The sequence below is a fragment of the Miscanthus floridulus genome, chromosome 6 (assembly GCF_019320115.1).
Source record: "Miscanthus floridulus cultivar M001 chromosome 6, ASM1932011v1, whole genome shotgun sequence".
Classification (NCBI taxonomy): domain Eukaryota; kingdom Viridiplantae; phylum Streptophyta; class Magnoliopsida; order Poales; family Poaceae; genus Miscanthus; species Miscanthus floridulus.
In genome coordinates this window covers 84,347,511-84,354,005 of record NC_089585.1, presented here as the reverse complement: position 1 = coordinate 84,354,005, position 6,495 = coordinate 84,347,511, and positions in this window count along the sequence as shown.

The following is a 6,495-nucleotide window of genomic DNA, read 5'->3' as shown; positions in this document are numbered from 1 at the left end:
AGTAAAACCCTTGGCGGAAAGCATTTCCTACGAGCGTCCGAGGCGCCGCATGGTGCCCGCAGGCGCCTGCGTGCAAGTCCCAAAGCAGGGCTCGGCCCGCCTCGATAGTGATACATCGTTGGAGGACACCAGAGGGACTTTGCCTGTACAATTCGTCATTGCAGAGGACGTAAGTCTTGGCTCGGTGCGCAAGCCGTCGGGCTTCGGTCCTGTCGCTAGGAAGCTCCCCCCGATCAAGCCAATCGAGGAACGGGATTCGCCAATCCGCGTCCTGGTCGGTCTATGGAGGCTCGGTGTTGACTTCCATGACCTCAGGCTCGGTCGAGGGGGTCTCGGCAGTAGGGGGGCATCGAGCCCCGCCGCAGTTTCCACAGGTGGGTCCTCCTCCGTTACCAAGGTGTAGTCAATGGAAGGTTTGCGAAGGTCCCTAGCAAATATGTTCAGGGGGACCGGAGCCCGTGCCTAGGCCATCTTTACCAGTTCGTTGGCGGCCTCGTTGTACTTTCATGCGATGTGGTTTAGTTCGAGACCATCGAACTTGTCTTCTAGGCGACGAACTAACTTGTAGTAAGCCTCCATTTTGGGGTCGAGGCAATTTGACTCCTTCATGACTTGATCGACGACGAGCTGCGAGTTGCCCTGGACGTCGAGACGCCGTACCCCAAGTTCGATGGCAACTTGCAAGCCGTTGACGAGGGCCTCGTACTCGGCCGCGTTATTGGAGGCGGTGAAGTGGAGCCGCACCATGTAGCGCATGTGTACTCCGAGGGGCGAGACGAAGAGGAGTCCCACGCCTGCCCTGGTCTTCATCAGAGACCCGTCGAAGTACATGGTCCAGCATTCTGTCCGGACTTGGGCAGGTGGTAGTTGGGTGTCAGTCCACTCAGCCACAAAATCGGCCAAGACCTAAGACTTAATCGCTTTCCAAGGCGCAAAAGTCAAGGTTTCCCCCATAAGCTCGACGGCCCACTTGGCTATCCTGCCTAAGGCCTCCCGGTTATGGACTATCTCTCCCAAGGGGAAAGACGATACCACGGTCACTAGGTGAGACTCGAAGTAGTGACGCAGCTTGCGTCGGGCCAGGACTATGGCGTAGACCAGCTTCTGGATGTGGGGGTAAGGCACTTTGGTCTCGGAGAGCACTTCGCTGATGAAGTAAATAGGTCGTTGGGTGGGTAGAGCATGCCCCTCTTCCGGCCTTTCTACTACTACGGCCACGCTGACCACTTGGGTCGTTGCGGCGACGTAGAGTAAAAGGGCCTCGTCCCTAGCTGGGGGTACCAGGATGGGAGGATTTGTGAGCAGCGCTTTGAGTCTGTCGAGGGCTTCTTTGGCCTCGGAGGTCCAAGAAAAATGCTCAGATTTTCTCAAGAGTCGGTACAGAGGCAATCCTTTTTCGCCGAGGCACGAGATGAAGCGGCTCAGGGCCGCAAGGCATCCCATGACCCTCTATACTCCCTTGAGGTCTCTGATTGGTCCCATGTTGGTTATGGCCAAGACCTTCTCTGGGTTGGCTTCAATGCCGCGTTCCAAGACTATGAATCCCAAGAGCATGCCTCGGGGGACCCCGAACACACACTTCTCGGGATTGAGCTTGATGCCCTTCTCTCTAAGGCATTTGAAGGCTATCCTCAAGTCGTCGATGAGATCCTCGGCCTTTCTGGTCTTGACCACGATGTCGTCCACATAGGCCTCGACGGTCCGCCCAATGTGGTCGCCAAAGACCTGGGTTATGCACCGCTGGTACGTGGCCCCTACGTTTCTGAGGCCGAAAGGCATAGTCATGTAGCAGTACATGCCGAATGTGGTGATGAAAGAAGTCGCGAGCTGGTCGAACTCTTTCATCTTGATTTGATGGTAACCAGAATACGCATCAAGGAAAGACAGGGTCTCGCACCCAGCAGTGGAGTCAACGATCTGATCGGTTCAGGGTAACGGGAAAGGGACTTTTGGGCAGGCTTTGTTCAAACCGGTGTAGTCTACACACATCCTCCATTTCCAATTTTTCTTCCTAACTAACATGGGGTTAGCCAACCACTCTGGGTGGGACACTTCCTTGATGAACCCGGCCGCCAAGAGCTTCTGCACCTCCTCATCGATGGCCCTACGCTTTTCCTCATCGAAGCGGCGCAGGCGTTGCTTCACCGGTCTAGAGCCGGCCCGGATATCCAAGGTGTGCTCGGCGACCTCCCTCGGTATGCCTGGCATGTCCGAGGGACTCCATGCGAATATGTCGGCATTCGCACGGAGGAAGTCGACGAGCACGGCTTCCTATTTGATGTCAAGGGTGGCGCTGATCCTCAGCGCCTGGTCGTCGGGGCAGGCGGGGTTGACCGGGACGAGCTTGATGGCCTCCATGGGCTCGAACGCCCCTACGCGACGCTTGGAGTTAGGCGCCTCGCCACTAAGTTGGTTGAGGTGGGCGATGAGGGTCTCGGCCTCCGCAAGAGCCTCGGCGTACTTGATGCACTCGACGTCGCAGTCGTATGCATGTTCATACGTGGACTTAATCGTGATGATACCACTAGGGCCTGGCATCTTGAGCTTGAGGTAGGTATAGTTGGGAACTGCCATGAACTTGGCGTAGCATGGCCACCCCAGGATGGCGTGGTAGGTTCCTCCAAATCCGACCACCTCGAAGGTAAGGACTTCCTTGCAGTAGTTGGAGGGGGTGCCAAAGCAGACGGGAAGGTCGATGCGCCTGAGGGGTCACGTGCGTTTCCCTGGCACGATGCCGTGGAAGGGTGCAGCGTCGCCTCGGAGCCTCGATCGGTTGATCTCCAAGAGCTCCAGGGTGTTGGCATATAGGATATTGAGGCCGTTGCCTCTGTCCATCAACACCTTGGAGAGTCGGGTGTTGCCGATGATTGGGTCGACAACAAGTGGGTACTGCCCGGGATTCGGAACGTGGTCGGGGTGGTCGTCTCGATCAAAGGTGATCGCCTCTCGAGACCAGTCGAGGTACCGGGGAGTGGCCACCTTGACCGAGAAGACCTCTCGACGTTCCCTCTTTTGCTGCCGCGCCGTAAGGCACGCCGAGGGCCCGCCGAAGATCATGAGGGCGTTGTGTACCTCGGGGAACCCATCGTCCTTATCATCGTCCCGGTCGCCGGCGTCCTTCTGCTTGGCGTCGTCGTTGGGGAGCCCGAGCCTGGTGTAGTAACGCCGCAGCATGGAGCAATCCTTGAGGGCATGCTTGACCGGGCCTTGGTGGTAAGGGCAGGGCTTCTTAAGCATGTCGTCGAAGGGTCTGGGTCCCCTGGGGCCTCGGAGATTCTTGCATTCTGCAGCCGCGACCATATCGGTCTCGAGGACGGCCCGCTTCCCCTGGCGATCCTTCTTCTTCCTTTTGGGGAGGCGGGGAACCGAGGCCTTGGGGGCCTCATCTCTCCGCTTCCCCTTGGCGTCGTCCATGGGGAAGATGGCCCCTATAGCTTCCTTGCCTGAGGCGAAGTTGGTGGCGATGTCGAGGAGCGCAGCGGCCGAACGTGGCACGTTCCGGCCTAATTCTCGGACCAAGTCTCGGCAGGTGGTGCCAGAGAGAAAAGCCTGGACAATCTCTGAGTCGCCGACGCTGGGCAACTCGGTGCATTGTTTCGAGAAGCGCCAGATGAAGTCTCGGAGAGACTCATCTGGTTTCTGGCGACAACTCTTAAGGTCCCAGGAGTTTCCAGGGCGCACGTATGTGCCCTGGAAATTCCCGATGAAGATCCGAACCAAGTCGTGCTAATCGTGGACCTGAGAGGGAGAAAGGTGCTTGAGCCAGGCTCATGCTAAGTCTGATAAGAGCAATGGAAGGTTGCGGATGATGAGCTGGTCATCGTCGGCGCCGCCTAGCTGACAAGCCAGGCGGTAATCGGCGAGCCAGAGCTCGGGATTGGTCTCACCGCTATACTTGGTGAGGTTGGCTGGCTGGCGAAACCGGGCTAGAAACTGAGCATTGCGGATGGCTCGACTGAAGACTCGAGGGCCAGGTGGTTCAAGAGAAGGACTACGGTCCTCTCCGCTGTCGTAGCGGCCGCCCCGATGTGGATGGTAGCCTCGGGCGAGCCCCTCGCTGTCGTGGCGTCGTCGTCGGCCGACCACCTCATGGTCACCCTGCGCCTCGCATCGATTATCGAGGCGGTCGTGGACCGAGGGGACCCTACCGATTGCCAGCACCCGAACAGGTTCGGGACGAACCGAGGCCTCCCTATCCCACCGATGCGGTGCTGAGGGGAGGTCCGAGACGGCCTCGCGCCACCGGGACACAGAACTCTCGGCCTGCTGCACCGTGGCGGTCTCGAGGAGATCCCGGAGCTCGCCGCGAACCCACCATCCTTCCGTGGTGGAGGGCTCGGGCATCGTGCGCACTAGTATTGCCGCAGCCGTGACATTCTGGCTAACATGATTGAAGATTGGGCGACGATCATCCCCTTCATCGTCGTTGATGCGATGGTGCACGTCGCGAGCCCGTCGCCGGGCTCCTCCGCCATCACCGTGGCCTTGCTGCTCCTGCTCGAGAGTGCTTCGGAGCTGTTGTAGAAGAAGTCGATCTTGCTCAACCTTGGCCTGAAGCTCGCGGAGTTGTTCCAGGTCCGGGCGTCGGAATTGTCCGAGGGCAAGGTTCTCGTTCCGTGCTGCCGGTGGGACAATACGCGAAGGCGTAGCATTGCCCGTTCCCTGACGAAGCAGAGTGTGATTGTCTACCCCCCTCGTCCTCGTCGCCCGTGCTTGGCATCCCAAGCCCGACATGGAAGCACTCACGAGGGGGATTGTAAGTACTTTCACCGTCGGAATCGGAGTAGCCGAAGCAATAGTCGCTAGCGGTCAGGAAGCGGCGCATGGTTTCGTGGTCGTGAAGGTTGGAGAAATCCGCTCCAGTCCATGCCTCGTCCTCCTCCGAGGAGTCGGCGTGGGTGTGGATCGACGTGGTGGTGTCGAAGTTGAGAGCGAAGCGTTGGAGGCGTTCCGAGAGATCCTCGTGAGCGGATGCGTAGGCGTAAGCATAAGATGCGGCCGCATTTCTCAACCCGAAGGGGTATGGAGATAGTGCCACTGCCGGGCTCTGTTCTGCCTGCGGTAGCTCCTCAAGGAGTGGTGGAGCGGGGCTTGATGTCGGGGCGTCGTCAGGTGCCACCGACGTTTTTCCCTTGTCCACGCTTAGGCTAGACAGATCCCCAACCAGGGACTCTGCGCCAACAGCTGGTCATGGGGTGCCGGCGGGGAGCGGCGAGTCGCCCTGGGTTTGCGTGGCATCGGGATGATCTTGCTCGCGTCGTGCCTGGCGAGCGCGGCGAGAACGACCGCCCGGGCACCGCCTGCGCCTGGGCTGCCGATGCGTGACGTCGTCATTGGCGGGCGGGGCTCGGGGTGTGAGAAGTACCATGTCGTACTCGTGCCCCAGAGACATGAACTCTAGGCTCCCAAACCACACCAACGTGCCGAGACGCAGCGGTCGTGCGGGGTCTGCCATCCGGAACCTGTTGAGATGATGAAGCTGACACGCAGAGGCCCCTACCTGACGCGCCAACTGTCGGTGTTTCGAACCGGGAGGTCCTCAACCAACTAGTGAATTTATCCTGCGTGTTTCCGATTCCAGATGGTGATGCAAAGAGACACAAGGTTTATACTGATTCGGGCAATTCAAGCCCTACGTCCAGTCTGGGAGATCGATCTTGTATTCCTTGCACCGAAGTGCTTGTAGTAGGGGGTTACAAGCTGGGAGAGAGAGGGAGCTAGTCCCAGGTCTCGACGAGGTGTGATGTGGGCTGCTTGAGACGTTGCTCTCAGGCGGCAGGGAAATGTGTGTTACAGGGCGTTGTTCTTCGTGAGTGCCCCCCCTAAATGGCCCAGGTCCTTTCCTTTTATAGTTGAAGGGAGGACAAGGACAGTACATGTGCTAACTATATGGCGTCGTGCGAACAGAGGCGGCGTGTCCGAGCCCTGTAGCCTGTTCCTGTGGCAGCGTGGTCGTCGAAGTGGTCTGTTCTTGGAATCCTGGGGCGGCGTGCAGGTCACATCCGATCCTGTGCATCATGGGAGCTCCAGGGCTGCCTCGGAGCGAGTGCGGCGGTCAGCGTGCGAGTCGCTGTGGACTGACTGTGCGCGAGGCCAAGGCTCGGTCGGCGCCGAGGCCGCACCGCAGTGGGGGGTCTCGACAGACACGAATCCCGAGATAGCCGAGACCTTGGTGCAGAGTGCCGAGGCCCGGAGAGAGCGGTTGATCTGGTGTGCTGGTTCGGAGGCGGTGATGACCCGGGCCAGGCTGCCCACGTTGTGTTGTTTTCGAGGGGGGGATCGCGGGGCGCAGTGTAGTGTGGGCGTTGATTGTGGGCACAGCGTTAAAGTACAGTGGCCGGTAATCCCCGCCGCGCCCTGTCTCAGCCGGTATGGCGCTGATGCGACCTCATGTCCCGTCGGCCATTCCGCGATGTCGAGCCGTCGTTCGGCTGAGATTGCGGGAGTGGTTGACATATTAATGGGACATGACGTGCTGTCGGGAAGACCGGCCGA